Genomic DNA, 23,947 nt, shown 5'->3' with positions numbered 1-23,947 from the left:
GCTGGATGTAATGTGACATTCGCACACACCGACACAGTCTGGTGATTCAAATGAGTCCTCAGCACCATTACGCTGTGACTGATGAGAGACTGGCATCCCTGCAGGGATGTCATCACTACTTCTTTATTTTCAACTAATCCGACTCTGTCCAACAGCTGAGTCCACCTCTGACAAATAACTTCAATAATTACAGCCCTTTCTACAAGTTCAACATTTACATGACTCATGAGGAGAACCTGGTGACTAATGACTTGTCATATGTTCGCGTGTAAAAGCAATTTCTGTAATCACACTTTCAAATCAGTCATTCTTTTTTCCCCTTTTTTAACCCCAATCAACAGAAATAAAACAAAAAAACATTCACTTATGCTGCAAATGTATAACCATAAATCAAAGTGTATTGAATATATATATATATATATATATATATATATATATATATATATATATATATATATATATGTACACTGTAATTCTACACAACTTTCATACAGAGATGGATGACAAAAAACAAATATGCAATTTGTGCCATCTGTGATACATTCTTATTGTGCTCTCCCATTTTTATTTAAACTTTTTCTTTATATTCATCCCTAAATTAAATCTCTGCAAACATAGAAACATGTTAGTATTTATTTAAAAAAGCACCAAAGTAACCCTATTCTAATGTGAAGTGCACTAACTGGTAGTAAGTTCTAACAAAGACATCAAGGAGTCACAAATTCTTTTAAAGTGTCTGTGTCACATCTGCTGTTCTTAGTTCTCTGAGTAATTTTTCACAAAATAATGCCCAGAAATCAGAAAGTTATAGACACATTAGGTAAAATTTAGAATCATTTAAACCAAGCCAACATCTTCAACATAGTAAACTCAACCAACAGATTTAGATGTTATATTAATGCAACTAGATTGTGTTTTTATTTTGCAAATGTTTAGCTAATTTTTCAGTATTACAGGAGAGAAAGTTATGATATATATTACATTTTTTATCAAGTGCTCGTGTTTGAATCTCCATCTGAGTTGGCAACACAAATGCGTCTAACTTAGATGCCATTTACTGATACATTTTTAATGACATTAAAATCAATAACAACCCCTGGATGAAAAAAAGGACCATGGTTCAACATTAACTTGAAGAGCAGACCTGGCTGATGGCCTCTGCCATGATTTTTAACCATTGTACTTGCTAAAGTTAAAAACCTCCCTACCAGATGCAGGATTTACATGTGCTTTTACCTGCTTGTTTAAAGTGAGTTTTTACCAAGTAAAAACTGCCATTTAAAACTTTTCTATAGTCTACCTTTTCCATACTTGATCAGTACTTATATGTAAAATATTTTAATACGATTTTTGTTTGTTTGTCAGGTTACCCTCCCTGACTTGGACTGGAAAGTAATTAGTCGGAATACAAGCCCTGACCGTCATTTCATTCTGACATTTTGAAATGTCTTTATTTGTTCATTTAAAGATAATATACCATTTAAGATAAGTAATATCAGGAGAACTAACTTAAAAACAAGATCCGAACAGAAAACTTAAAAAGAACCCGACCATCTCAAACTACTACATCATTCCACATCTAATTCAATTAAGAATTTCTTGTGTAGGAAAGACAGTGACAGTGCATTTACATAACACTGAGTACAATGAAGAGCTGGGAGCTGAATAGTTTTGAGGGAGGAGAGATAAAAAAATGCAAAACAACACCTCCAACTCACCAGCTATCTCATTTTATAACCAGTGTTTTCCTTCTGCCTATTTATGGCTATCATCTGAACCGCTGATGTGTCCAAATCCCTTCTCCTGGCTCTTCTTTCTTGGACGGGTCTTCAACAATGAGATCCTTTTGAGCACCTAGGTCTTAACTCTGAATAACTTTCACACTTCTCAGTAAAATATATATCATTTTTTGGGAGTAAATTTTCATGGCGGCCAAAGTGCACATACTGCAGCTATAAATGCACTCTTTTTCTGCTGTTGGCCAAGCTCTCATCATTCCCTCTCGTGTTCCGCAGTTGCTGCCAATACATTGGGCTTAAAAAAATCTGCGCACCCCCTTTGATTTTTTCTTTCTTTGCCCAAGTTAGAAAAAAAACACTGAGATGAATGTGATGAGAACTTTTCCCATCATATGCATGAAATTGTATCTCACAGTCAGGTCAAATTAAATCAGCAGCAGTTATGGGAATTCCACAGTGTGCAGATACAGTAAGCCAGTATCTTATACAGTATATCCTTTGACTTTATTACAACTCTGTCATTTATCTTTGTCTATTCTGACTCTATAGTCTATCATTTAAAACAGAAAAGTTTATATATTCAAAAAGAGATGCAAACATTAATAAAATATTAGGCTTTCAAAGAGATATGTGTTAAATCCTGTGTCAGCTGAATGAAAGTGTCTTAAATCTTAATGGCTTCACTTGTTTTCATGGTTTTATTTTGGTAATGTTATGAATCCTTCTTCATCATCGTGACTTTTCAAAACTTTCACTGCTGTCCCAGAAATAGAGTTGTCACATGTCTGACCAAAACCACATCTTTATAAAATGTTAATTTCTTCAAGACCCTCTTACTGCCTCTGAGCCATGCCATTCTGTATTGTTCCTACCTGCTGCTGATTGAGGCCATCTGATGTTCCTTTGGCTGATCAGCTGGAGAAGCATGAAAGTCATGGACTGGTGGTGGGGAGGACAGCATGTAGCCCCTAGTATTTCAGTCCCAACTGGTTCAGTGGGAAATACTCAAGGCAGTTGAGCTTTTAAGTGATAACAATAAGCTGTCAACTTGTCTTTTATGTGATTGTAATTAGTTGTAAACAAATTTTTAGTTTGTAACCTTTTGATCCCTTTGTTGTTTTGCATACTGTCCATTGGTGTTGTTGATGATGTCACCCATAGAAACTGGTTTACTTTTGGCTCCAACCACATGAAGACATGTTAGTCACCATTTTTGTGATACTGACGCCGCCATGTTGGAGCCAGAAAATGTCAATATAGTGATTGGTCCAAATCAGTCTGAATCATTGTTTCTATGGCAACAACTCTTGCCAGTCAGTTTAAGCTTGTTGGAGGTCTAAAGCCCGCAACTTGAAGCGGGTTTGGGAGAATCTTTAATTGAGGCATCTGATTGGTCAGTTTATAGCTTGATCATCGTGAAAAAATATGTATCATGAAAAGAAATGATGAGTAGCAAGAACATGTTAAGAAAAGGTAGCAGAGCAAGAACAGTTGTTCTGACAGATATAATGACTGAGTAATGACTTTAGCTTCTTGGGGCTAGTGGGTACTTTGTATTTGGACAGCGAGGGGGAGGGGTCATTTGGTCCAATTCTCATATAAATTTAATGGTGGTGTCCTGTGTTTCCTTTATTTTAGTGTTTTCCTTCAGTTCGTTGTTGTTGCAACCCCTTACGCGCCGTAGATGACAAAAACAAAAAAGCAGTACTTTTTAGGCATTGGCCCTTTAGCAGCTTCTATGTCCAGCTTTGCACCATTGTCATTGTACACTTCAGATGGACATCCTGTTCTAGGTTGCACTGCGTTGTTCCACATCATTGATAGCCACTGAAGGCTACCCTCAACAATAATACCATTCACTTTAACACCTTGGTTGTTTATTTGTAGTTTTTTTAATTATCAAAACCCTTTAATAAAGACATGGTATCTGTGGTTGGTTGTCATTAATGAAGCAAGGTTTGTGCTACAATAAAATTATTCCAAGTTCCACAGCAGTATTTGAACTTGATGGGAATCCCTTCAAAGTGCCTTTAATTGATGTCAGTATATGTGCAGCTGGTCAGCAGCCTGGCCCCATGCTGTTGTGCTATAGCAGATTACCACAGCCAATATGTCCTGTTAGTCAGCCAAGTTGGCTGATACAGCTCAAAGCTATCATGGTAGAGTGTCTTCCCTGGGACTGGAAGATCATAGGTTCAAATCCATGGTCAGTTTCTATCCAAGATGAAAAATGTAACCCTTCTCCTTCAGTTGCCTCCTTGCTTGACGTTCAGTTTTTTGAAGTGTTGGGTTGGGAGGTTAAATTACCAACTGATTTCCAAGTGAAGCTGTGACTGCAGCTCACCAGAGGGGATGGGTCACATGCAGTGAACACATTTCCCATAACATTGGTGTGGGACATCTAAGCCTTTGACTTTGATGTTTCTGGAATGAAAGGGACATTCATACTCATCCAAGAGATGTTTGATAAAGCTGAAGTCAAAACTGCGAGAAAAAAACATTTTATCCTACTCACAAATGTTGATGATTTGGTATAAATATCATGAAACATCACTCTTGGAGCATATTTGATCTCATATTTGGAATATATTTGATCTCAAATTCTGCGATCGTTGCCACCTGTTGCAAAACTACATGCATCTCTCTTCCCCATACTATCACACTCCCTCCACCTAAATATTTGGATTTATTTAGACTTTAGCCACGTGGATCATATATTAAGTTAAACAAGAGGTACGCATGATTCAAAATAAGAAAGAAAAAAGGCAGGAAAAAATCAGAAATGTTTGTTTTTTTGTGGATAAAGAAGCATGCTGAACTGCATAGTTTATCTTAAAGTTGAGTTGCTCTTAAAAAGACAAGCAACATATTAAATGCCAATTATAAAAAAAAAAAAACAACCAAGAAGCTATTGAATAATTATAATAATCAAAATAATAATTAAGGTTTACATTTATTTTTAACACGGATTAGGCTCACCATGGGGACATTTTCCTCAAACATCTTAAATTAAACATTTTTTTGTTCACCTTCGTTGCTGTCTCCACTTATCTTGTCCCCCACACCTCCTCCCCACTGACGCACCTCTCTCCGCTCCATCCGCGGCCAACCGGCGCGCTCCCGCCTGCGCGCACTCTGGCGTTGGCACAACTGAACGGGTGTCGGCGTGAACGACGGTGAGCTGTGAACGGACATACCCGTGGAATGTAAAATCTAATTAAACGCGCCTGCTTCCTTTGGCCTCGTGCGTCGAAGCGACAGGTGGGTAAGTTTGTTTCAGACTTTATCCTTCTGAGGCGCATTCTTAAATCTGAGAAGTGTCTACTTTCTGCGCAGAACAGATGGGAACATATCTGGGTTAGTAAATGACGAGAAAACACGATTTTCATGTCTTAATGTTTAAAATTTTGCTGCAATGAGAATTTTTTAAAATCTGAATTTACAGATTTGATATTGACGGACTGAGTTTAGTAGCGATATGTGCCAGCCACAAACAGTTTATTGCATTTCATTAAAAATCATGTTATTGGAAATATTGTTGTCATGATCCAAATAAATACATTTTTCTATATGGTGCTGGTACTCCTCTCTCTTATTCTTATTCTTCTCTTCCTCAGACATTTACTTCTAAATAGTGACAGATTGATATTGATTATGTAATAGGCGCAAGAAAATGAAATCACCTGCTGCTGGTAAAGACTATATTGACTGACCACAGTTCAGTTATTAGTAGAGATCTTTTTTAGTCACATCACAGAAGAAAGGGTCTTTAAAAGCAGCATGTGTCATGTTTAATGTTTTCATTCAAATGATCTGCAATAGTAACAACACATCTCCCAAAGCTGCTGAGGAGTTTGCATTCAAATCCTACTTTGATCGAACAGCAGGTTTACTTTTCTGCCTGGACCAACTAATGATAGATAAGCTACATGCCACAGTGCCTCAAACCTGGCATGGAGAGTTATGTGTGTGGTGGAGAGAGGGAGGGTTTTGCATGTGAAGAGAGCTTGGATTCATCTAGTGTCGGAATGGTCTTGTGTGATAAAGACAGTAGGGGAAATCGCTGGAGTGAGAGATTTTGAAACCTTTTTATATGGTTGTAAGGATAAATTATGTATTTATGCAACCTAATTGAACATTGTTTTCCAAATCAATTTTTAAGTCTCACTCCAGTCATCTCATTTAAAAGCATTCCCAGTGGTCTTTTTATTATTATTATGCTGCTTTTAGGATTAAAAAACAAACAAAAAAAACAGTTGTTTTCTAGAACAGTTTCTGCAAAGCGGCAGTGGTTGAACAGGAATTTGATTTGTGGGTGAGACTTTTGGTGCAGAGTAAGCCTGACCTGACTTTCCGTCATTACCGGTGCAACCACAATGGCAAACAATATTGGAGCTACCTGACCGTGCAGATGCCAGCTCAGACGAGGAAAACAAAAACGTACATGAATCTGTTTGTGGATGCATCGGAATGGAGTGGAGCAGGGAGCTTGTGGCCTACTGACTGTAGCTCCTTTACTACTGTGACAGGCTTTGTTCTATGACATTTTTTTATCTGCTCCTGATTCACAACTATTTGAATAAGGGAATGCTCAGAAATGCAATCTAAAGGCCCGTACACACCGGGACGAATATTCGCCAGGCGTTATTCGCCAGCATTTTTCGCCACGTTTTTTGTGTTCACACCCAGGCGATTTCCACTGACGATGAGCCGAGCGAACATGCATCTTCATTCCCTGACATTAGATGGCGCTTAATGTAAAACAGAAATACTCCTGTACACAAGGTGGCGCTGCGCAACTTTACGCTTCTTAAATTCGCTTTTCACTAAGAAGAATAGAGCAAGTATTTACGGGCTTGTCAGATTCAAACAAAAAAAACATGAATTTTTCAAGCACCAGTTGCTCCAACTGGTGCTTTGTTCGGGGATATTTTAGAATGTCCGTCATTATTTCTTCGCAGCTGTGTAGATGCAACACGGCATCTATCTTCTTCGCTGGTATGTGTGCTCAGCAAGGCAGTTTTGTGTTTGTGTTGTGTTTGTGTTTTGTGTTTGAGCGCCCCCAAGTTGTGTTTTACTGTAACTTCAGAGGCTCCAGACACGTGTGCAAAAGCGCAATTCTCATTGGTCGAATAGATTTCGACGCGACGCGTCAAAAAAAAAAAAAACGAACCCGAGGCGTTTTTTTTTTTTTTGACGCTTTGACGCGTGGCGTTTTTTTCGCGTCGGTGTGCACACTCTCATTGGTGCCCTTTGTTTAGTCACGAGGCGTTAAACGTCGGCGAAAATCGCCTGCGAAATTCGTCCCGGTGTGTACGGGCCTTTAAGCTTAATTTTCCTAACATTTGTCTTCCATCACCAGAAAAATACACAAACAAACATGGTAAAAAGGCCAAAAACATAATTTTCATTGGAGTGGGTTTTTAATGATTTAGTTTTTTTATTTATTTATCTTTTGGCAGCTCATGTATGGAGTTGGTCACAGACTGTGCGATAAACAAGTTCGTAGTTTGGATAATGCAACAGATCAGATCTTGTCCATTGAGTCTTGTGATGTAATTAACATTGGCATCGGATGGAAATATGAACTTCACAGGATATTGGCTCCAAGAAATCGCTGCATGGCTGGGAGCCAGGAGTCAGGAACTGAAGGGCCCCTCTCATTTAGTTATTGGAAAGACCATGGAACGTTGGATTCTCTTGTAATCTTCTTCTGCTACTTAAATATACCGAAGGAAGTATTGAGAAAAGAGACTCCGATAAGGAACAGCAGAGTCAAACCAAGGACATTTCACACACAATGATGGTCTGAAGTCTTCAGCAGCAAGTAATCAGTGCTGCTCAGTCAGTGTTCTTCATCCAGTCTTTATTGACTGGTGCTGATATAAGTGCTAATCTGAGTTCATTTACTAATATTACTTCTAAATAAAAACAAATTAAGCTTTAACTAAGAATCATTGTTTAAACTGTAAATGTTTACAGTTACACATGGCCTTTAGGTGGGGATGTCACTGAACTCAATTTATACCAAAAATAAATCTGAAGATCAAGCAGGTTTACGTAGTATGGGTTGTATTGTAGTAACCATATTGATTTTGTGTCCATTTAATTTGTATTCCCATTCGTTTATGTTGCAACCTGCTGTTGAATTACTTAACTCTGCAAGCACATTGTTTTCCTGAGCAGATCGTTATAGTTTCATGTTGCTCAAGCAAACATATAGTGCAAAGCAACATTTTTGAGGGATCAAGGCTAAGTTTTCCAATTTTCTGTGAACTGTGGAGTTTTTCCTTCTTCATCATTTTTGTAATATTTACTCGCATATTCCCTCTGCCACTTTTAAAAACTATTGAGTGAAACAAGAGGTACATAAAATAAAAATAAAAAAGATGAATTGTTGAAGCAAAGAGGGGGCATTTAAAGCCAAGCACATAATCAGAAGGCTGACAAATACAATTTAGAAGTATGTGCATTATAAAAGCTCTCCATTCTATTATTTTAGACATTTATTCAGACAAGGAATAAAAGCCTTTTTAAATATGAGCACAATATCTGCACAGAAATGAATTTAACAAGCTGGAGGAAAACAGAACATGGTAGTAAGAGTTTTGTAAATGCATGAAGGCATCATCTGCATGATGAGGATAATATATTTTTTGTTTGTTTGTCTTTTTGTGTTGCACTTGAAATATTTCCTGAACTTTGACTGATGAATCACAACCTTAGAGAGAAGCATTGCAAGAAAAATAGAGTAGATGAGTCAAACTGAAGAAGTAGGAGATCTTATTTTTGCAATTGCATGTCATGACTCCTTCTGTTGTTGCTGTGCTGGAGTGCTGTGTTTGGTTACAACTAAGCTTCCACAATGTTCCCGTCTTTTTTTGTTCCATTATTAAGCAGAAATGATCTGGTCATTTTAAATGGGACATTATAAGGTTTTCCGTCACTGAGTTTGCTTGTGCATTCCTTCCTGGTTTCGCTTGGCTACAAAAGAACTTCGTGTCACCTTGGTATTTCACTAATAACCATAGAAGCAGGTTTCTTGCTGTCAAAATCTGCCTGGATTTAATTTATGTGCTTTTTGCAGATGATACATTGTTGAAGTCTCCGTACTTTAGCTCTCTCATTTGTAAAAAGAATTACATTAGTTCTTTTCAAAAACCCTCAATCGTCCCTAGCCTTCAGGGACCAAGGTTTAATTAATTGTCACTGATTCAAGACAGATGAAAGTTGAAAATTGAGGGTAGCTGCTCAGTGGAAACACACTCCAGACAATTCCTGCTGCTTTATCGCACATCATTAAAGCTGTCTGAGTGCTATTCAAACCAAAAAGAGCTGAGACCAAGCCTAGCAACACTACAGGAGGATCACTTTGATCGTGTGTTTGTGTGATATGTGTGAACTTGGCAACGGTTGGAAACGTCAAGTGAGGGGAGCACGTCCCGTCAACAGAAATTCATTCAAAAGAGTGCAGAGTTATAGACTGTAAAGGTAAACTACAAACCCTGGATAACCTTTAGGCACTTAAGTAGCAAATTTCATGAGACCATCCATTATCAGGATCCATCTAATACTGAAGAGTGAATCCTGTCATGGACCATGAGAGGTGGACTCTCTTTATGGATATTGGAAAAAAGAAAATGCCTACTAGAAAAGGGATAAAAGCCTAAAACCCCTTTGGCAGCACCTTTATATAATAATGTCCATTTTTGGAAGACATACACTTACTTGTCTGTTTGGGAGAGATTTTTATGAACAGTTGGGGGGCAAGATTGAAAGTTTGTTTTTGGGATGAAATAGAGAGAATATTGGCATCATAGATGTTCATCCATCTGCCCTGTCTGTTTATCCTCCAGGGGTGGCATCAAGGACCCAGCTTGCTCTTTTGAGTCATTAGTGGACCAGAGAGCCATTCAGAAACCAGACATCCTTCTCAAAGAAAATGATGGTGTTCCAGGTTCCTGGATGTTGCCTCTCATTGCTCTTATGTGAAAGCCTAAAGCCAGAGATAAAAGGGATTCAATGCTCATCACATGGATTGTCCAAAGATGGACAGTGTCTTTCACAACAAATCATAATGCTCTGCAAATAGAAACAAAAGTGTGAAATACGTAGACACACACAAGAAAGAGCCTTTGCTCCAACACTTTCTGGCCTTATACACTCTCTGACCACTTTGACTTTGATCTGTTTCTAATGCAAAAGCTTTAGAAAACATGCAGAAAGAAATCACCAAATGCGAGTTCCTCGTGGAACTTTTGAGTAGGAAAATGAACATGTAGGTGTAGAAGAAAACAAATAAATACTTTTGGAACAGAAAAAAAAAGATTTAGTTAAAAAACACAAAACATCTGCTTGACTGATATTCAGTGTGCAAAATTGTTCTGCAAATACTAAAAATACAATAACTCACAATGTTTCCAGAAACAGTGTTGCACATTGTGACTAAGTAGTTGTATCTACTTGTCACCTGTCTGTTAAAGCTTAGCACTTTTAGACACATAATGAATGAAAAACACAACAACCAAATGTTTGGACTTGTTGGATTTTTGTCATGTTTAGAGTTGGGGATAGGAAGTGGAAAGGATTGCACATCTTTTGGTTGTAAGGATTTGAGTTGTTTATTTATGTTTGTGTTTGTTTACAGGACTTTTACTGTATGGTTTCCAAGACATTTCTATCTTTTGTTGTATATTTTCTTTACTGTTTGTTAAAGAGGCTTTCTTCTTGGGCGTCGCCAGCCAATTAACTAGATTCCATAAAAAGGAAGGAGCTCAGTGTGAAGGGGTGTGTGATGAGTGTGAGTGAGCTGTCCACCCAAGGTGTGTGAGCTATAAATAAAACTTTCTGTTCCTGAACTTTAAGGTCATCTGCCTGGTATGTTAACCAGGCCACTCCAGTCACACCACGTTGTGACGTACATATTTATTTTTTATTAGCGACCCTTCCCAATGACATGTTCTTGTGGCATGTGCTGTTGAATAAGTTACCTTGGTACTAACTATTTGGCACTGATAATCATTCTCTAGTATCATTTAGATTTTATAAATCTCAACAAAAAAGAACAGCATTTCATATCCTTACTGTCATACATTATAATAGTATGATGAAAACACAAATGTACATCAAATTGTATTGAAATAAGCAGTAACATTGGAAGCAAACCATGTATTTTTTTAGAATCTCTTTGGCAAAAATAAATAATCTATGCCTTCCTTTTTTTTTTTACATTTCCATATGTATTGCATTATCACAGAAGCATCATATTTCTTAATAGCATCTTTGATGCACAGCTCTTTTAGAAACAGGTTTTTTTCTTCACTTTTCTCCTGAAGTAGAATTACTGTTTTGCTTGCAGTCAATCATCCTTTCATCTTACACAGTATGAGTGAAAATGTTACTTTTGCAGAAATGTTCCAACTCTAGGCTTCGAAGATTCAGAAATCTAGAGGAAACTATGATTGATGATTGCATGGAGAATCCCCAGGTCCTATGGTACCAAGAAAAGCCCACATAAAAATACTTTTTGTTATTTTGCTCGCAAATTAGAATGAGATGCAAGTGACCAGATTCTGGTTCTTAGTCTCGGGATGTGGTGAATTATCTAGATGTGAATTTGTGAACCTGCTGCAAGTCTTGACGCCACCTCACTTTTCTTCATTTGCAAGAATAACAGAGCTTTTACCTGACAGCCCGTCAAAAAAAAAAAACTTTATTTCTCAGTTATTTTCTCTTCTTTTGGCAAGAGGTTAAACAAGTTACAGTTTAAATTTTAGCCTTAAAAAAGACAACTCAAAACTTGATCCAATGTGAAAGTAAATTCACTGCCCCGTGAAAAACTGCAGGACTTCCAAATATTTTTCGCTTGTAAATAATATTTTTGAGAGTTATTCAGAGATGTTCTGATAATCGTTTCAAATGAGTTGAGCTAACTGTACCGTTAACTGATGTCTAAAGATGCTGTCTCTGAGGTCAAAGTGTAAGAGAAGCAACCCTGCCTGTCATGTGATGCAATTAGGTCTTTGTATTTCTCCTGATTGTCCATATTTATGGATCTTAAGTTACCTTTTAAGGATTTCTTTCTCCTTTTTAGTAGACACAGCTGTAGTATGTTTTCCTCATTTTAAATGTTGGACAAAAATTTCTGTGTTTGAACCAAAGCTTCACACAGAGGAACTACAGACACAGAGGAGACTAGATGCTGTTAAGTGCACAAATGGTCACATAAATTAGCTTTATAGGACTATAAACTGTAAACAGAAAAACATCGCACAAAATGACTGTCATTGCATTTATAATGACATTGTTAAACACTAACTACAAAAAAATCTGTTGTCTTTTTTTCCCACTCACATGTTGGTCCTGTATTTTAGAAACACTGTAGATCATTTCTTACTTTGTGTTTCTGTTACATTTGGAATAAAATTTGGATTGGCAACATTTTGTTCATAGTTGAAATAAGACTTGTACAAAAGTAAATAATTGTTTCGCTTTTTAAGATGGTTTTAAGTAGGCCAGCTCAATAAATCGCAAATTTATCGTTATCAGGATATCAAGCTGTGCAATATGGATATCGCAAATAAATGGTAACCTTAAATGTGCTAAAACAATCTTATGGCAGCTTAAAGTATTTAACTAATCAAATAAATCCCTTTATGCATTTGACCAATCGGATGGACCCATTTTATGTTAGATGCTCGCCTCCTATGCAGACGAGGCTCCTTAGGAGTGTAATTTAAGTTGTGTTGACTCTTTTTTAAATTAAACTTTTGCAGTGAAATGCAAATCATGTATTTGGTTGTTTTACTATTTGTTCATGTATCACAAGTTATATCGTCATCACAATATTGATCAATAATATCGCAAAATGCGAGTGCCAGTGTTAAGCATTTTCCTTTTTAGAAAAGACAGCAATTGGAGAAAGGACATTTCCGAATCATACTTTTCGCAGAAACGTCTTATTCTGAACTCAATTTATTGTCTAGTAGTTCTTATATTCATTGTTCTTTTAAGCATAAAGAGCATAAAGCATAAAACTACTTTTTTTTGCTTCTGAATCAAGAGTTTCTTTTCTCACAGATCATTAAAAAAAACTGTTGAATAAATTTACTCACTTGATAATTTAGGGGTAGAAAGAGTGAAGATGCGAGGTGGCACATCTCGTTCTGATTTAATGTAATTTACATGCATGGGGTAATTCTGGTTGTGTGGCCCTTCTCCATCACTGAGCCCATGTGAACAGGTCCAGACCTCTGCGTACTTTTCTTCTAGCTGCATCCAAACTAACATTTCTAATACAGGCATATGCCTCACTGTGTTCTATCTGTATCTAGCTTTCTGTAAAGCTTGAGCTATCCTAGGCACTTTAACGTTGGGAGTTGGGTCATCTAGACCCACTAGACAGTGCACTGAACCTTTTTTCTTCAATGATTTGTGAACCTCACTGGTGTCCATGGATTACATATCTTTTCACCTTTATCCACCTTTGTCATGGTAGGGAGAACACGTCAATGTAAGGGTGGGGTCATCTAAGATAATACAAGGGTTAATAGGAGTAAAGCTAAAAATCTGAATCTGGCAGAGGCATCAGGCTTATATACCTGTTTCAGTTCTTCATGAAAATGATCAGATAAAGACAGTAGTTTGTTTATCACCTGTACATCTCCCTTAAATTGTCGAATTCTGAAGCATTAACAACTGATGAAATTTTCTCTGGTAAAAACACATTTGTTCATCTAAACTATGATGTTTGACTGTCCATCCTTTGACCAACTTTTTCCTTTAAATCTTAGAAAGTAATAGTGCATACTTTTTAAGAGCTACATTTTGTATTCAAGTAATAGTTTTTTATTAGTTTATAATGGTGTTTATTTGCATCAATAATCATCCCTGTGTATTTTTGCTGTTTAAATAAACTGGCAATTGATCAAGTCTAGAATAAGAAAAAACAAAAAATGTAAACTGATAGTAATTTTTACACTACAGTTTACAGAACCTTTTTTAATTGAGTTTATGTTATAGTTTTGATTAAATGTTTTTCTTCATTTTAAATTTGTTTGCTTTTTCTTCCTTCCTTACTTTTTGTTTTATTTTGAAAAACCAGACTTTTGAACACTTCTTCCTCCAGGCACAAATTTAGCCGTTAATTAGCACAGCTGCTCCTTGTTAAGCCCCTATTACCAGAAATCAGTCAGCCTTTTAGCATCTAGACTTCTCTAAGAATTAATTTAGAAAAAAAGCACTTATTAAACTTCATTTTCACAATGACAATAAAGTAATTAATTTATTTTCTCTCATTATTTATTTTTTTTATTATTTTTTTAAGCTCTTGTAATGTCTCTCTCACAGCAAGTTTTCATGGATTTTTTCATCTGTCCAATTACGGTAGGTTGTCAGTATAAGGTGAGCATAAACATTTTTTTCAGCTTGGAAAAAATTGCTTTATTTTACAACCTCAGGAAGACTCTTCTTTCTTGCAGTCTGTCGATGTTTAAAATGGTCAAACACAGATAGACAGTTTTGCCTAATATGAGTCACAGCCTAAAGTTTAACATGATAGGATGCTAGCATCTTATCATCTACATCTTTTTGGGTAGTTGAAATCTTCACTTTATTAATTAAATATAACTAACTCATAAGAAATGTGCCTCATCAAAAAAGAACAACATGTAATTTTTCAGCACACTGATATGTCCTTGAGTGTAGAAACAAAAAAAAAATGTGTGTTCAAAAAAATGAGAACATTGTGTTTTGTTGAATTAAAAAAAATCTACATGTAGTCAGTACATGATTTTGATTTTTTTTTTTGTTCTCTTTTTCTTTTACCAGCTTTATTTAGAAACAGTTCTTGCTTTTTCGACCTATTATTAAACATTATGACTAGAAAAATATGAAGAAAATACATTGCCATAACTGGCTATAATAAATCAGAAGGACCTCAGAAGGACGCTTTTCATCAGCTGACAGTTTGCTGAATAACACTGTTACTCCTGTCTAAAATTTTGACAGCAGTCAAATTTTTACAACTTTGGTTGTTAAAGTGTTGGATACTTGTGGAAAAAAGGAGCCTTTTCTCTGAATACAGACTTTACATCCTTGACTTTTCATAGCAACATTGAAATTATGCAGAAACTTTCATTTCAAGTCTGTTTGATTTAAAAGCGTGAACATATTAGATTAATTGTCTAACAGAAACATATTATATTACATGTTATTATAATATTACTATGCTCAGCCAATCACAAAGGAGGTCTCTCTTACCAGTTACTTTTTTTAAATTAGAATCATTTTTTATCTTTATTGATTAATATCAATTTTACATTTTTCTCAAATAAGCACCAATAATATATGTCTATATATATATATATATATATATATATATATATATATATATATATATATATATATATATATATATATATATATATATATATATATATTAAATTTGGCAGCTTTTGAGCTTGTTAAATTTAAGTCAAGTTTTTTTTTTTTTAAACATTGTCCTCTACCTTGGACTTGAAGGAATAGGCTGGTTCTTGGGAAGATAGATATATTTCCTAATATTCCTCATCTAAGAACCATAGTTCACTTGTAATGGCTCATGTTTTGGACTTTTGAAAAAAAAAATAAGAGAGGTGTCAAAAAAGTACTCAAGAGTAACATATTTTTTTACCTTTTTTCCACTTTTTTTTCTTTTACTGATATTTATGTTCTATAATAACAAATGAATTTGAACTACATTCACTGCAGTAAGGTTAAGTTAAGGTTATTTCCTCAAATTTCAACCATGGGTGCATGTTTTTATGATTGCAGGATCCAGCAAATCCATGGAGCTCTAAATAGAAGGAAGTAGGTACAAAAATTAAGTGACTGACAATTTGCTGCGTTTTTACCCAAAGGCACAAATAAAAACATCCAGAACCTGTAGAATGACTCAGCACGGCTCATGTGCACTTCCTGGTTGGATTAGTTTGTGAGCTTCTATGTAACCATTACAGGAGCCTTTCTAGCAAGGAACAACACTTCACACTCCAGAAACTCTAATTTGCCTGATTTATCTGTACTTTGGATTTTATTGGAATAGGTGTAAAAAGAATAAAAAAGAAATAGATTTTTGTGGAAATGTAAGTGACCTAGAACTTAAATGCTTTTGCAACTCCTTTAAAATAGGCATCAGAAAACTCTGAGTGCTATTTGATTTTTTTTGTTTGTATATTTTGTATTTCCAGCTTGTGCTATCAGATTGCAGATTAAAAAATATAGGTCCAAACAGTTTCTTTAAAATTGGGAAGATAAATACCTATACTTTTGCAGTTTAGAATCCAGTGGGTAATAATAGAGAGTATCATTCGAGTGCTTGTGCAGTAAAAAAACTTGACTGAGTGACTCCTCCCCTGTTGCGTTCCAAAAAGGAAGTACCTGCTGGTTCCAAGAAGTTGTCTTGGAACCAATGGAAGATGTCTGTTCTCATATACAGTCAGTGTTAACAACTAGGGGTGTCCAGATCTGAATTTTTTCTTAGTAATTTGATGTTGATAATTTGCTAATAATGAGTCTGATACTATTGTAAAAATATATTTTATTTAAAGCTAAAAATATAATAAACAGATCCAGGCTGGTGCTATTAACTAGAAAAATGTGTTAACTATTAACTAGAAATTATAGGTTGTGGTGTTACCCTTGCCTTTGGGCTTCACACCCAACAGTCTGTGTGTATATGTATACCGTATTTTCCGGACTATAAGTCGCACCGGAGTATAAGTCGCACCTGCCCAAAAATGCATTATAAAGTAGAAAAAAACACAGATAAGTCGCACTGGACTATAAGTCGCATTTTAACTTTCACAACCTTATATGACACAATCATAGCAGACTGTTTATCTAATAATTTCACAGTAATTTTTTCTCAAGCTTATTTATTTATTCTTTTCATGAAGCATCATTGGCCAACTAATACTCTGTTTTCATCCTGTATTTGTAGAAACAGTTGTCATTTTTATTGCATTTCTGAATCTATGAAATCATTGGAAAATAGAATATTATGTTGTTAGCCTTCAAGATCTTACTGTAAAAAAAGGTTTGCTGATTCTCTGAGTCACTTAACATACTCTTAACACTTAACATACCTCATACATCAAATTTAGCCAGGAACATCATCTCTGTTCCTCACAAATGAACATAACAGGAGGGTTAACAATGTATTTATTTCAATTTATTTCTAATATAAGTCGCTGCGGAGTATAAGTCGCACCCCTTGCCAAACTATGAAAAAAAGGGCGACTTATAGTCCGGAAAATACGGTATTAGGGCTGCACGATATGAGGAAAACTCGCGATATGCGATATTGGTGATTAATATTGCAATAACGATATAATTTGCGGTATATAAACAGAAATCAAACCAACCAAAAACATCATTTCCATTTCAATGCAACAGTATAAAAATTATACTCCAAATGACCCTTGTCGACATAGGAGGCAAACATCAAACATAAAAGGGCTCATTTGATTGATCAGCAAGGTAAACGGGTCCTTCCGATTGGTTAAATGCATAAAGGGATTTATTTCATTTATTCAATATTTCAAGCTGCCATGAGTTTGTTTTAGCACATTTAACCCTTGTGCTATCTTAGATGACCCCCCCCCCCCCTTACTTTGATGTGTTCTCCCTACCATGACAATGGTGGATAAAGGTGAAAAGATTTCATGTAATCCATGGACACCAGTGAAGATCACAAATCATTGAAGAAAAAAGGTTCAGAGCACTGTCTAGTGGGTCTAGATGACCCCACTCCCAATGTTAAAGTGCCTAGGACAGCACAAGGGTTAAGGTAACCATTTATTGCGATTTTCGCCGTCTTTTGCGGTATGCATGTTGCACAGCTTGATGTCGCGATAACGATAACGATTTGCGGTATATTGTGCAGGACTAATGTATATGTATATATATATTTATATGTGTGTGTGTATGTATATTTATATATATGTATGTATGTATGTATGTATGTATATATATATATATATATATATATATATATATATATATATATATAAAAACAAAACAAAAAAACGCCCCTCTCACCCTATGCTGGTGGTTTGTCCTCCAAGCTCGGGTCCTCTACCAGAGGCCTGGGAGCTTGAGGGTCCTGCGCAGTATCTTAGCTGTTCCCAGCACTGCGCTTTTCTGGACTAAGAGGTCTGACATCTTTCCAGGTATCTGTTGTAGCCACTCCTCCAGATTGGGGGTTACTGCCCCGCGTGCTCCAATTACCACAGGCACCACTGTCACCTTCACTTTCCATGCTTTCTCCAGTTCTTCTCCGAGTCCCTGGTATTTCTCCATTTTCTAAAGTTCCTTCTTCCTAATGTTCCCATTGCTTGGCACTGCCACATATACCACCACAGCTTTCCTCTGTTCTTTATCCACAACTACAATGTCTGGTTGGTTCGCCATTACCATCCTATCAGTCTGGATCTGGAAGTCCCACAGGATCTTTGCCCTTTCGTTCTCTACCACCTTCTGAGGTGTTTCCCATTTTGACCATGGGGTTTCCTTGAGCTTGATGTACTCATGCATCTTGGATGTTTCATCCTGGATAGTAGCTTCTACGCTCACTAGTCATTGGCCTCCTTCTTTGCGGCTAGCATACAGTCTCATGGTGCTGGATTTGGGATGGAACCCTCCTTGCATGGTGAGGAGCTTTCGTGTTTTAACATCTGTGGTCTGTATCTCTTCCTTTGACCATTTTATTATTCCTGCAGGGTATCTGATAACTGGCAGTGCGTCGCTGTTTATTGCCCGGGTCTTATTTTTGCCATTGAGCTGGCTTCTCAGGACTTGCCTTACTCGTTGGAGGTATTTAGCTGTTGCAGCTTTCCTTGTTGCCTGCTCCAGGTTCCCATTTGCCTGGGGAATTCCAAGGTACTTGTAACTGTCCTCAATGTCTGCTATTGTTCCTTCTGGGAATGAGACCCTCCTGTGTGGACTACCTTGCCTCTCTTTGTCAGTTCTACAGTACTGACATATCCTGGTGGTGTGGATCAGGGAGTCAATGTCACGCTCGCTCTTAGCATATAGCTTGACGTCATCCATGTAGAGGAGGTGACTTCTGTTGGCCCATTTTCTGAGTCGGAATCCATAGCCGGTCTTGTTGATTATTTGGCTGGGGGTTCAGACCAATGCAGAACAGCAGTGGGGTCAGAGCATCACCTTGGTATATCCCACATTTGATGGACACTTGTGCAAGTGGCTTCCTATTAGCTTCAAGGGTGGTTTTCCAATATATATGTATGTATATAGGGTGATATTATTCCCTTGGCACTTGGAAGAATAATGCTTCACGTTCAGGTAACAAGAGGTGTCTTTTCTTCATTGCCACATTGGTGACCCCGATCGTGAATATGTCAGAAACAGCAGAAGCGCAAGTGTCAACATCATCATCCACAACCCCACCATCTCCCATGCGCGGGGACCCGGCCATGCTAGCTGCCGCCGCTGTGAGGCTGCCCGGGTTTTGGCAGAGCCATCCTGGTTCCAGCATGTCGAGGCCCTTTTTCATGTGTGCGGCATGCCCACAGATGACGCCAGGTACTACTTGGTTGTGGCAGCTCTGGATCAGCAGTCCATATGCAGGACAATGCCGCTGCTCCACAGCCCTCCTCCACGAGAGAAGTACGCAGCACTGAAAGAGCTCCTGCTACGGAGATACAGCCTGTCTGCTTAGGAGAGAGCAGAGAGGATCCTTGGCATGTTGGGCCTGGGTGACAGTTCATCCGTGGGTATGCTCTCACTGCTCGGCTCGGATGAAGGCAGTTCTTTTCCTGCAAATTTTTTGCTGCAGCTTTCGCCGCCTGTGCGTGCGGCTTTGGCCAACTCTCCTTGCCTGGCAGCGGGCTGGCTGAAGAAGCGGACCAAGTTCTGCTGGCCATAAGGTGTTTCACCGTGCAGCATGTGATGTCTGATGCCCGGCTGCAGCAGACGGAGGACGATCCACTGACGGAGTCTGCAGTCGGCGTGGGCGCGCGCCGCTAGAGCTCCCTGTGCCGTGAAACGCAGTTACAGCTGTGAGTGCTGGCGAACGTGGATAGCTGCTGTTTGTTATGGACTCTTGCTCTGGACATCGTTTCTTGGTGGACTCTGGCTCCCAGAAGAGTTTGGTTCTACCCATTGGCTCGGAGTCATCCAAGGGTGGCCCGCCGTTATGTGCAGCCAAGGGATCTGCTATCGGTAGTTCGGAATTTGTAGTTGCCTCTGTTTCTGTTCCCATTAGTGGTGCAGATTTTTTGTGCGTACCGGGGCTGTTAATGGTAATGGCTAATCGCAGACTAATTGACGCATCACTTTTGCCACTGTCCCATGTGCGGCTGGGGGATCTGGGCCAGTCATGCGTGTACATTTTTTGTCATGCGATGATGTTTTTCAGAGTTTATTAGCTGAGCTAAGTACGGAGTGCAGCATTTTATCCCCACTAAGGCCCCGCCAGTTTTAGCTCAGCACGGCGGCTCGATGCAACAAAACTCACAGTTGAATTGGTTAGTTAAAAAGGGGCCCAAGTCCAAGAGGTTTGTTTTTCCAGGAAATGATTTCAATTGCATAGCTTAAAAGGAGGCTACACCAAGTGATTTATACTTTACCCAGATTTAGCACCAGTTCATAGCTTACAAATGCTATAATATAAAGCACCTCACTAAATTCTCTGGACTTGGGCCCTTATTGAATTAAACAGGGGTGCTGCCGTCTATGGGATAAAGCAAAACCCATGCAAGAGAGGCCCAAGTCCAGGAATTTTGCACTTAATGCATTTTAAATGTCAAGCATAGTCAATACATTACAACAGACTTGGGACTTTTTTTGCACATAATCAGATAGCTTTTCCCTTGAAGACCATAGAACATATAATATCTCTATTTTGAAAAATTGTAGATGTGGGCCCCTTTTGAAGTAACCGATTCAATTGCTAAGGAGGAGTTTGCAACCATGGAGAGTCTGGGTATTGTCAGGCGCTCTAACAGCCCCTGGGCGTCGCCCATCCTTATGGTGCCCAAGGCAAATGGTTCCTGGATCCCATGCAGGGATTTTTGCCGTCTGAACGACATTGCAACACATAACCGTTATCCCATTCTTCACATTCAGGATTTCTTGATTCTTTGTGCGGCGCCTCAATTTTTTCTACAGTGGACCTAATAAATGTGATTTCTTCCCAAGTCTTAGGAATCTTAGCAATAGGACAGTAAGGTGATAATGAGGCATTTGATCATCACTGATTCATCTTCAGACTTATTTGAACATTTTTGATTAGGTGTGATTCATTAAAAATGAAAAACAATGACTTTCTTCCAAGTGTGGATGTGTGTGTATGTTAGAGTGATTGTGTGCCCTGCAACAGACTGGTGACCTTTCCAGCTGAGGCAACCCCATGACCCCAAAAGGGACATAGCGAGTTAAGAAAATGGATGGATTTCTTCCAAAATCATTGTTGTAGCATGAATATAAGGAGGACTTTTCATGACTAGATTATGTTGTTTTTTTTTGAGAAATTATGGATTTATTTAGTTTTTTCTTTTTTTATCCGGCCCTCTGTCAGCTGCACAGAGTGCCGCCATCATTAAAAAGATACAAAATCCCGATCTTTTTTTCTTTTGATAACAACCTGATTTGTAGGTTATTATTTGCGTTACAACAAAACAGAAGAGACACTTCCTTTTAAAAATTCCAGTTTAAAACATTAAGTGACTCAGTAAAAAAACATGCTATCCCTCCGATTTTTCCCTCCAACTCTATTTTGTTTAGCCATGACATTTTGTACCGTCTGGGAATCAGATCTGTTTTATTAAATACTTTCAGGCTTATTACTGCAGATAAAGCTGCTACTTTCAATTAGTCTAACTTGAAAGGGAATGCCTCCATACTGCAAGAACTTAGTGGTCACAGATACTTTAAACAACTAATTTACATCTTAACAACAAAGGTAATAAATTTCTGTGCCCACATTAAATTCTGGCTATGGATGTGAATCCAAACATGTGTTTGGGAGGTTCTGTCTAATTCCTTGCTTTGAAGATAAGGGATTTTCTCCCTGTTAATGGAAATGTTTAATCGTTGGGTTTTTAATTGGCGTGGCTCACCACAGTATTTGTTTGTGATAATAAACACATTTATAATAATTTCAAGTATTCCTTTTAGAATGTTTTGATGTCATTCAATGTCGCATGATTGGAAAATCAATAATTCTCTCTTAACACATAACACTCCAAGTATGACTTTGCAGCATTTAATTAATCATGCAGCATGAATGTATTCTTTATGGAAATGCATTCACTGTGTGATTGTTCATTGCATCCAAAACAAAATCTGGATGTTATTTAATTAATGCAGCAATATGGAGTCTGGTTGTTAACAGCTAAATGTCGAGAGAAATACAGAATTGTTTTCTCTTCTACAAATTAAAAATAAATATAATGTAATCTGACTTTGCTGCGACAAAAAATGAACATTTATTTTTTTCTTTCAAGTTGTGCAACAACACAGCTTATGATTGAGTTTAGGAATATCTTTATTTCAGTGCCAAAAAATTGTGTGAGGGAATACTGTTAATGAGAAAAGTCATTTAGTTCACTGCTAAAGCTATTAAGTGTACATTTGATACTTAAAATTAAAAACTACTGTAGTTTAGTAAAGCAGCGACTGAAAGAAAAAGATTTAAGGCTTTTTTGGTGCAACTGTGGGCCTATTCAGAAATTTTTAATCTCCTGTGGCCTACAAGAAAGCTTTGCACTCCTACTGAACTTGTGTTCTCAGATCTCATTGTAGCATTTTAACCATGATTACGAGCGAAATTGGCCATCAAATTTATTTTTCAGCAAGCCATCCATGGCATTTGTGGCTTCATCAGGCTTGTGAAAGCAATGACATTTAGAGCATTATCACTTTTTTTTGCTTAGTGACATTGACATCTTTGTTCAGACACACCTGTGAAAGTGACAACGCTCACGTGATATTTGACATTAACATGAGATTAGAAAGCAAACTGAGAGGGCAATTGCAAAGTTACAGATTTCTCCGACATCATGTTAAACCGTAACCCCAAGTACGGAAGTATGACTGGAGTGCTGCGGAAAAAAAACAATAAGTGTAGATGGAAGTACCTGAAAATGTATTCTGTAAAGCCAAAAAAGCATGTTATATTACCAATATGTAAATCTTTTTATATTAGCAAAATGTTTTTTTTTTTATTAACACATAATTGGGTTGTGAAATTGGAGCAGGTGAAATAGCTGCACAGTGTGCGAAAGCCTAAAAATGTTTAAATGTGGCTCTGATTTGGCTTAAATGCTGTGAAAAGCAGTTCTGTGCTGCAGCTAATTATTGCAGTGAAATCCAAGGAACAGGACATTTTGGACAGTGCTCTTATCAAGTTATGTTAGCAGGATGGGGTGACAATGTAGCACTAAATGGTTTTAAATGAACAAAACAGAGCAGTCCTTCATAAAAAAAAAAAAAGCGAGGGGTTGTTTATCCAACTATGTGGCTGTAATGTATCTCCCTTATGTGCTGGAACACACATGAAAGTTGTTTTTCTGTTACAATTCAGCTGCTACTGCACTTAATTTCAAAGTCAAACCTTTAGATTGACATTACTTTTATTTTGTTCATGACCTTCTTGGTCATGTACCCACGAAAGACCTTTTTAATTTATTGGTCAAACAGTGTACCGTAGTTGGTGAAAGAGCAGCTGGACTTCGCCTATCTTTTGATATTGAAGACTTTTCACCTCTCCTCCAAGTAACTTTCTAAGGGTGTCTCAGAATTTAGAAAGGCCTGAAGAGGATATAGTCCCGCTGACTGCTCTTTTTACTTACTTTGATGGAATCAACCCTCATGAATGAAATTATACACAGACATGTTGACATTTTGGTCAAAGTACTTTTGCCCAAAATGTATTTTTTAAATATACTTAAAATACAAAAGACTTTCCAGGTTTGAAGAGAAAACAACAGTGTGTGATGTTTTTGTCTGATGGATCATTAGTCTCAACTATCTATTTTATCATTTATACTTACCCTTAGCAAAAAGTAAGACACTTGAAGTTTTATTTTTTTCTAGGCATTTTTAAGTTTAAGTGTAAGTGTGGCTAGTGTCACGGTGGGGGGGTGGCTCGAAAGCCGGTTGGACCCAGATGCAGAGGCAGGAGGCAAGGATCAGGGCTAGTG

At 37.4% G+C, this 23,947-nt stretch overlaps 1 protein-coding gene across 2 annotated transcripts in view; it reads left to right on the top strand.

Moving 5' to 3' along the window:
• The first annotated feature begins 4,889 nt into the window (after positions 1-4,889).
• The window catches only part of htr1f (5-hydroxytryptamine receptor 1F), a 30,063-nt gene continuing 11,005 nt past the window's right edge, over positions 4,890-23,947 (top strand). Inside the window, exon 1 of one of the 2 annotated variants that reach the window (XM_011489645.3) lies at positions 4,890-5,000. The gene's annotated coding sequence lies outside the window, so the exon portion shown is untranslated. Of the gene's footprint in view, positions 5,005-23,947 lie in introns of both variants that reach the window. The other variant, XM_011489646.3, reaches the window with a different exon arrangement.

This window comes from Oryzias latipes, chromosome 21 (genome assembly GCF_002234675.1).
Source record: "Oryzias latipes chromosome 21, ASM223467v1".
Classification (NCBI taxonomy): domain Eukaryota; kingdom Metazoa; phylum Chordata; class Actinopteri; order Beloniformes; family Adrianichthyidae; genus Oryzias; species Oryzias latipes.
The sequence above is the reverse complement of the archived record's forward strand: the minus strand, read 5'-3'. Positions and strand labels throughout refer to the sequence as shown.